The 10,000-nt window shown below is 39.9% G+C and overlaps 1 protein-coding gene across 2 annotated transcripts in view; it reads left to right on the top strand.

Annotated features, from left to right (window-relative positions):
* LOC143037913 (ecdysone-induced protein 78C-like) overlaps window positions 1–10,000 on the top strand; it is a 416,501-nt gene that overhangs the window by 94,366 nt on the left and 312,135 nt on the right. The window lies entirely within an intron of this gene.

The raw sequence follows: 10,000 nt of genomic DNA, 5'->3' as shown, positions 1-10,000 counted from the left end.
AAAGAATGAGTGAAGAAAGACTAGTAAAAGAGGTATGGAAGGCAGATGTGGAGGGAGTGAACATGAGGGGACGTCCTAGGATGAGGTGGATGGATGGGGTGAAGGGGGCTTTGGGGAAGAGGGGAATGTCTGTTGAGGAAGGAAGGGAGAGGACGGAAGACAGAGGTGAGTGGAGAATGGTTGTATATGGATGATGTTGTGACTGCATGAGGAGAAATGGGCGGGGGGGTGGGGGGGGGGGGGGTAGTATGTGTGAGTAAATTTTGACGCAGCCCGAAGGGATTTCTCCCCGTCCTCTCCTTATATGCAAAGGGGGACGGAGAGGGGGGGTCGCCGATTAAATGAAGCGGCCTTGCTGTGGATGTACTGTGTCTTGCGACACTGCTTCTGACCCAGGGCGGTGGGCGGGGTGCAGGGATGACCCGTCATCCAGGAGGTGCTCAGATGAGAGGAAGGGTGGGAGGGGTGTGGAGTGTATTTGGGGATGAAATGGGTGGGAGTGTTTTTATGCCTTTCCCTTTTTGGCTACCTCCCTTGGAAGGGGGAAAAAGCCTTGGTATATGTATGTATGTATATATATATATATATATATATATATATATATATATATATATATATATACATTATGACCATACAGAGTTCGATCCTGCTTCAAACGGCACGGAACCAAAAGCTCCTTTATGATTTCTGGCTTCCCCTGTCAGTCCTGTATATAAATATATATATATATATATATATATATATATATATATATATATATATATTATGACCATACAGAGTTCGATCCTGCTTCAAACGGCACGGAACCAAAAGCTCCTTTATGATTTCTGGCTACCCCTGTCAGTCCTGTCACATGGAACAAAGATGGACGCAGTTCAGCCCTTTAGTTCTGACGACCCTCGGGCTCAGATTAAACATTCTTATTAAAGTAAAGGTGAACGTAGAGCGGGATTGAAGTGAAGATTTCTCCAACTGAGGACGATGTCTGTCTCGGCCGGGAGGGTGGGAGGCGTGACGGGGGTCCGTTGAGGTGACTGACGGAGCCCCCTGATGGCAACTGAAGTTCCGTCGCTACCGAAGGAGGGAGTGGGAGGGGGGAAGGGAGAGGCCAGCCAGAAGGCAGAAGTCAAGTACTGTCCAGGCTTTGTATGAGCCAGAAAGATTATTTTATTTGTTTTATTATTTCCTCTTTGTTTCATTCTTGGTTTATTAATGTCGTTATTATCGTATTTGATCATTACTTTATCCAACTCTGGTAATATATGTAAATATATACATATATATATACATATATATATATATATATATATATGTGTGTGTGTGTGTGTGTGTGTGTGTGTGTGTGTGTGTGAAGATCTAGAGTATGGGATCCATGTTGAAGGGGAGAAGCGTAAACAAAGGATTACAAAGGCGGAGCATGCCGACAGGAGACCTTTTGATCCATATCTAGGTCAGATGCGGAAGAAAAAAAATCATAATAATAAAACAATAAATAAAAGCTATAATAATGTAAATAACAAATAAAATACATAGATAAATGCATAGGTATAGTTAAATAATAAACAAACAGGTAAATAGTAAATAATAATAAATTGAACATATAACTGATAATAAATGAAAATCAGACTGACAAATGGTAACAAAACAAAGACAAATAATATAAGATAAATTATAATCATTACAGCATCTTACTTAGGTATTTATCTAAATGATTCTTAAAGCTTCGAACTGAACTACATTGCACAACCTGTGCAGGAAGTTTATTCCATTCATTAACTACACGGTTGGCAAAGTTGTTTCTACCTACTTCCAAATTGAATCTATTTCCGGACAGTTTGAGACCATTGTTTCTTGTCTGATTCTCATTCAATGTGAAAATTTTGTCACTTTTGATGTTTCGATCCTAGTCCTAGGACCGGCTTCAGGGGTGTGATGAGATACAGTGGGCAAAGAGCTTAATATATTGGCCGTGGTTGGAATTGGGAGAGATATTCCGCTCTGCCGAAGCTGCCCTGGTCCCCATCCTCCGGTCGGACAACTGGTCACAACCTTACATACCCATTTGTACGTAATGGATCTCATATACATTTTAATTTACTAAGAATAGTATATATATATATTTATATATATATATATTTACATATATATATATATACACATTGTATGCATATGTATATATTATACACACACACACACACACACACACACACACACACACACATTATATATATACTGTATATATATATATATAATATATATATATATAGTGTGTGTGTGTGTGTACACATATATATGTGTGTGTGTGTTTGCGTGTGTTTGCGTGTATTATGTAATCACCCAAGCCACATGTAGTCATTCACATAGAGAAAAAAAAAAGCTTTACACCGTTTCTAGCACAACCTTTGCACCGTGGTGCTCTGTCCACTCCGGTCGTTGTACATAGAACATGGTGAACTCCCCCCGAGTGCTTATCTTATCTCGTTCTTTTGATAATCCTCTACAGCAGCAGTCACGTGTCATTCACGATGGTGTGTTTTAAATTACGACGCACACTCATGCTCACTCCATTGTTTCAGCGTCGTCTGAGCATCGCAATACCAGAATGTCTATTAGGATAGAAACATTGGCGAATCTGAGCGTCTCAAAATTGGTTGCCTTCATAGTGGGGTACACTAACAAAGGATGCTGGCATAAAACCGGGTTATCATTGAATATTCAATAAATAAATAAGTAGATAAATGAATTAGAATTAGATTAATAAGATATATTGTAGCGTAATGCCTGGTATTCATTCACCTAGTTACTGAAACCTGCAACACGGTTACGCGGTTTGGGAAATTGATTCTATCTACTCGCTCAAATCGACATCCAGGCAGCCTTTGAGGTAAATCATATCTCTCCTCTCGTATTAAATATCACGTCTATAAATTATCGAGGAAATATCGGCTGTCTCATTGCTTAACCACGTTCTGTGATGGCTAATGAATCGCTTATGTAATTACTGCTTATCTTTTGATATCTGATATCAATGAATATAGGTTATTGTTTGCTCTGAAGGGCTATTTTTCATTTATCTGAATAAAATCGTCTGGCGGCAGGTAAGATAAATGACCAAAGTCGTTAAGCACAGAGGAAGGAAAGCTGTAGATAACATAGGAAATACAATAAAACATCGCTCTACCGAACCTCATTACACCGACTTTCGGCTATACCGTCCCTAGTGAGACTTACCATTCGTCGGATATAACGAACAAGTTCGGTATATGCGATGGAAGGTTCGGTATGGATGCGTACATTCGGCTGTAACGACCAAGACTTTCCCCCTCCCAAAACCCATTAGTTCGGTAAATCGAGGGTTTCATGTATCTACGTTCTCGTCGGATATAACGAACAAGGTCGGTTTATGCGATGCAAGGTTCGGTATGGATGCGTACATTCGGCTATAACGTCCAAGACTTCCCCTCCCAAAACCCATTAGTTCGGTAAATCGAGGGTTTCACGTATCTACGTTCTCATCGGGTATAACGAACAAGGTCGGTATATGCGATGCAAGGTTCGGTACGGATGCGTACATTCGGCTAGAACGACCAAGACTCCTACACCCATTAGTCCGGTAAATCGAGGGCTTGATGTATCTACGTTCAGTCAGAATTCGCTCAACACGCATTTTGTTTCGTTTCCGAGAATCACCGGTGACCTCACATGGTCGAGGGTGACCTGCGGCCTCATCAGGTCGTGTAGCGAGACCTTGGCACTCCCTCGCCTCTTTATTGGGGTGTCGTCGGCTGTCCTCGGAAGACACTCCGGGACCGTGAGGACCCAAATTATTTTTTAGAATCTGGTTTGACTTTGAGGTTTTATCCTGCATTTACACGGGCTTCCTGTCACTCGAGGTCCTTGTTCCGAACAGAGAAAATGTCTAGGTTTGAGGAACCAAACAACCTTTATGAATCAGATTTAGTTTCGAGTTCTTTGCACTGTATGAACAAGGGCTTCTTGTAACCAAAGAGCTTTTACATTTGGGGTATATTTAAGGAAAATGCGTTTCTCGATATTTTCTGGTCTGCGGTCTTGGTATCTGATAAGGAGGGTGTAGAAAACTATGGTGGTAGATAGTGCACGTCACGTGGAAGCAAACGGATTTATTTATTTGTTTTATTATATATATATATATATATATATTTATATATATATATATATATATATATATATATTATTATTATTAATATTATTATTATTATTATTATTATTATTATTATTATTATTTTTTTTTTTTTTTTTTTTTTTTTTTTTTTTTTTTTTTTTTAAACAAGCCCCGGGCTGTGCTCATCCTGGCTTCGCCTTTAGCGGCCTTCGGTCGCAGACGCTCTTGACGCCAAGCTATTCATCGTTTAATAACTTAACATTCTGTTCAACTCTCTTCGACAATTCTTCCCTGTTGTAGCTCATGACACCATTTCTTAATTAACAAAATAACACAACTTCCCCACATTCTGTATCTAGGTAAACAGTTCGTGACATGTCGCCTTTTCTTCTGATTGGCTGGTCTTCAGTCGTGACGTCATGTCACCTCTATCTGATTGGCTGGTGCTCAGTCGTGACGTCATTTCTCTTCTGATTGGCTAGTCTTCAGTTGTGACGTCATGCAACATTTTCAGATTTAGATTAATTCTACAAAATAATGTTTTTATATACTTATATATATTCCACTGACAAAGACTGCCACAAAGAGTCACTTTTTGAGTCGGGTATGACTTAGAATCTTATTAATACCAAGTGGCGAGGGACTTATTATTCCAACTGTACAAATTATCTTATCTGTGGTGAGAGATATCACCAGGACTTAGCTCCGCGTTGTGTTTCACATGAGAGTCAATAATGGGTTGTTCTTGTACCACGTCTGTGGTCTGAGGGGGTTTTGTCTGAACCTCAGTGTTACAGGGGCAAAGGTGACAGTATTGGGCGTAGCTCGGAACTTCGTGGTGTGTGTCTGTTACTTTCTTGACTATTTCGTCATCTGGATGCAAAATCATTTGTGATAATAAATCTACTACAGCTACGGTAACTACTAATATAGGTAACACTGCTACTTCTTTCCCTATTTCTTCTGTTATCACTATGCCTTCATCATAGTCTTTGAGATTAAGCGAGATAGATATAATGGAGGAATGAAAATTATATTTTTACCTTGAGAAAGATGGTCGACCATTTTAAAGATTTAATCTTGAGAACACGCAAAACAGCAGATCGTTGCGCACACATAGGCAGTAGCCAGTTAGTAAAGACTAAATAGGAAGAAAACGAGTTTAAGTTCCTCTCAGTAAGCCTAGATACTTAGGTCTCGGTAAGAAAAAGAAAACGGAGTTTTGGGGGAAAGGTGGCCATGTTCCAAAACGAGAAGGAATTGAGAATGCAAGTAATGACAAATAATGAAACAATTAATAGAGTCAGAAGTCTCCTGGGGTTATCAGAATGCGACTGGTCTAAGCTGGGGATGATTTCAGGTTCCTACCCCCTGAAAGACACTGATGCTGTTGTAATGGACTCAGTAATGATTTAAAGCATAGAGATGGTAGGGGTAATGTGTCGCTTATTGTAGTAATGAATAGTAAATGCTCCTGGGAACAGACTGGGCTGTTCACTGTGTTGTGGGCACGCAGAGAGGTACAAGGAAGGGTAAGTGGTGACAGTGTAACAGAATTCTCAAGGGTTCTGTGTTTTTTTCTGTGGTTTGCAGGACTCGAACCTGTCTGAACCTTAACCTGCAAGTGGTCCGGGGCAAGGTAAAACGAATACTATAAGGTACATTGAGCACCCCCTCCCTCCGCGCACCTCCACTGTGACGTCATAGGAAATCCAAAGGGGGGGAGAGTGAGAGGTGAAAGAAAATGTAAACTTTAAAGAAAACCATCTGTATGTATGGTAAACTTTAAAATTACACTATGAAATTCACATAATACTGAAATTACTCGGTATCACTTTCTTATCCTCAAATTATCAGTATCTGAGATATGACCGCCAGAAAAGTTATAAAAATGTTTTCCATGCTTTCACATTAGGTGGATTATATTAATATGACGAGTTATTAGATGGGATGACATGTCAATTTATATATTGATCAGGTAGATGAGGAAGATATTATACTGTTGATACACACCAACTAGCTGAATATAAACCCAGTAGTAATGACACATAAAAGCATCATATGGTTTTTATTATATTGCATTTTGGATTTGCGTGGGTTTCCATATCTCCTCAAGCGTGGATTTTATATGTAGACCTTTATCTCCACCAAACTCAGTTATGTTTTAACCGGATTCTTTAGTCTGTTTATTTGCAATTGAATGAAAATTTCAGGAAATGTTGCTGATATATAGTTACTTTCAAAATGACGGCTGTTTACGTATCCAGATGACCGAGTATTGTGTGTGCCACATAATTCAATCCATTTCTTTTTAAGTTCTTTATCTATGGGTAGTGAAAAGAAATGTATATTTCTATCACCTTTCAGTCTAATGGCATTGCACCTCTGCACTATACAAACTGTTGGCATTTTTATATGTTATTTGTCTGCCTTCCCTTTAAATAGGAGATGGAGTTTCGCTCCACACACTGGTGTGTGAGTGACTGACAGCTCTCGACCCGCGGAACCCTGGTCTCGATATTTCCGTTGACGTCATCATCTACTTGCGCAGTGGAGAGGTTTTCTGGCTCTCCCCCCCCCCCCGCTAACTTACCTTATAGTATTCGTTTTACCTTGGTCCGGGGTGTCAATATCTATCCTTTCCGGGGTAAATTGTATCGATGAGACTCTGGGTAGAAAATTTCTCATCGTCCCACTTATCTGTTTCTATGTGGAGAAAGTTCGTAAATGGCTTTCTTGTGGACATCGAACTTCATTACTCTTTCTGTTACTGTTACTAATAAGTTTCCCTAAAACCATCGCTGTTGCTTAACCAGTAACACATTATTTGCGCTACCATGATTACTTTTACTACTTCGACTGATACCAATACTAATAATTATAATAATACTATTACTACTATTGTTACTATTACTGTTACTCTTACAACAGATACTGCAAGTTGTTCTACTGTTTACTAATATTTATTTTGCTACTACTGGTCTAGTTTTAGGCCAATTCAAAACTGACCCACCAACAGGAGCTGTACTAGAATGAGTTTAATTCCAACTTAATGTCAGTGAAAGAAATTCCATGGAGTGCTGTAGGTGGGGGGATGGGATTGGGGTGCTTGCACACACACGTACACACACACACACACACACACACACACACACACACACACACACACACACACACACACACACCACCCTGCTTTGCTCGTTTGTGTCATGACACTGGAATCGTGTTGATCAAATGCGGTGTTGTGTTACCGTAGACTTTTCCTGGAGGGTTTTTACAGGAAATTACAAAGAGGTAGACTGAGAAAAATTGAAAATCTTTTGAAAAAAAATAAATGATTCAGCATGTACAAGTATTAAGAGTCGTGGTGAAGACAGACAGACAGACAGGGGCACAGACAGGTAAACAGATAGTGAGATGCAGATAGACAAGCACAAACAGACAGACACAGTATGTATACATGGTATAGAATTGCCTGGTGGTAACTGGGTTCGAAGATAAAGTTTTAATGTACAAATTTTGTGCGTGTGTATGTGTGTGTACGTGTGTGTATGTATTTTTCATCGTAACAGATGCTTCGTGATGCCGTATGGAGGATCTCAGCATGAAATATTGACGATGGCAGTAAGAGGAAGTTTCATAATGTAACACAAACCATCTGTTTCAATGAAATTTATATTATACAATATCTACCAGGAAACGCACACACACACACGCGCGCGCGGTTGATAGAGTTCCCGGCTGCCACTACGTAGGTCCGGGTTCGAATGCCGCCCAGGGCTGAAGTAATTTCAGTATCGCTTCGTTGTGGGTTATTACTCCAACTCTCGTGGGCGGGGAGTTTGATGTGTGTGTGTGTGCGTGTAAGGTCACAGTATTACTCATAGGTCATGTAATAGCTCTGAGCTCTCATCCGGAAGGGAAATAGTTGTCGATCACGAGTCCAACACGTGATCCAAAGACCATTACTAATCTCTCTCTCTCTCTCTCACACACACACACACACACACACACACACACACACACACACACACACACACACACACACTCACACTCTGACTCACAAAATGGATTTGAAGATGATTTCGAAGAGTATATCGTGTCTTTGTTCTTGGTCTCATTTGTTATTCACCGACTTTTATCATTCGTTGATATCCTCTGATCTGCGTCCGAATCAAGTCGTGTCGTCCTCCAGCTGGTTTTAGATTCTTGGGAAGAGCGTGGGCGGAACCCTACGTGTGTAGGCGGAGGCCCACGTGCCTGGGTATCGTCCCCTCGATTTGGACAACTTGTGTCCGAAGTAAGGGAGTTTGGTCCGCAATCCAGGTGATGATGAAGATACTACGCCAGGGGACGCCGAGCACCTGCGGCCGAAGCCGTCACCTTTGACCTATTGTGAGGTTATGGGGCAGGTAGATAAATGTCATTGCTGGGAATCGAAGGGTATTGCGGGATTCGAACCCGCGACTAAGGAGGTGTGAGATCTGCCTGCTTCAGTTGACGTCAGCGGAGCAGGAAACTAAACTATAGAACAAAATGTCGTCACTTTTTGAATGTAAAATTAATGAAGAGGAATTTTATAATTTCTTCAACCAGGGAATTATAGATATTAGACACAGAGTCTAGAATGTATAGAAAAAATAGAAGGAGAAACAGATCGAATCATATTTTCTAGTGAAGGAATAATTTTTAAATTGATCATTATCTAGTAACAGAACAACTGAGATCAGATACCTAATTACATGTATATTTTATATAACTGTGAATTAATCAAATCATATTTGCAATATAATATAAATGAATGAGAGACCACTAGGTTCGTATGCTCTTGGCATATATAATATTTAATAAAAACAAGCAACAACAATAGAATACAGGAAACAAAAGGAAAAATAAAACGGTATTGTTGTCTTTATTTAAAATGAGTGTTTTCTTTTAACTATTAAACAGTGACAGTCGAATACATAGATCTGTTAATTATGTCTACAAATGAAATAATTATACTAATTAATCCATATCAGGAATGCGAAACCTTTTTCCTACCCAGGGTCACACATATATAATCACAACTTAACTCACGGGTCGCACAAGATCATCAACGCGAAAAACGCAACACAACTTTTTTAATTTCAAACACTTAATGTATTCTTAAAGTTTACGCGTTATTATTATGATGCAGCAATTAACGTATAAGATTATGTTGTTGTGAAATAATGCTCCCAGGGCATAAATCGATTGTATTTCGGGTCAAATCTTCGCTTGCCAAGGCGGACCTGACCAAGATGCTTCCGCGAGTGCGGAGCTTTCCCGCCCAAGTTCAACATAAACCACGAGATTGTTAGAGACATTATACTAGTGAATTTAACAAGTTACTGAAAAGAAATAGGCTACTTGAACTAAATATATGTAACCAACAGTCTTAACACAGAACTAGACAAAAAAAAAAAAATGGACTTTTTAAGGAAAACATAAAACAAAACAAAAATTCTACTGGAGAGGAGCTATGACCAAGAACTGGAGATCGTAGAAAATAAACACAAAATATGAAATATGACAGTGGATAGTGTCACGTCATCCAAATCGGCCGGCCCGGGCACGGCATTCATACCCCCCCGAGGAAGATCAGCAACAGAATTCCAAGAATGATGCACCTCTAGGTGTATCGTAGACTACCTAAACATGAATTTCGATTTTTTCAATCATGCTTAATGTATGCAGATTTTTTTTCTTTCTTTTCTTTTACATAGGGGTAGCCTTTTTTATTGGGGGGGGGATGAGGAAAGAGGCTTCGCGGAGAAGTGGGGGTCCTTGTCCACTCACTCTATCACCCCCTTCCCCCTCCCCCCTTTTTGATTG

The sequence above is a fragment of the Oratosquilla oratoria genome, chromosome 23 (assembly GCF_046742065.1).
Source record: "Oratosquilla oratoria isolate Oo_2021 chromosome 23, ASM4674206v1, whole genome shotgun sequence".
In the NCBI taxonomy this organism is placed as follows: domain Eukaryota; kingdom Metazoa; phylum Arthropoda; class Malacostraca; order Stomatopoda; family Squillidae; genus Oratosquilla; species Oratosquilla oratoria.
Note: the sequence above shows the minus strand (reverse complement) of the source record. Positions and strands in the feature narration are given on the sequence as shown.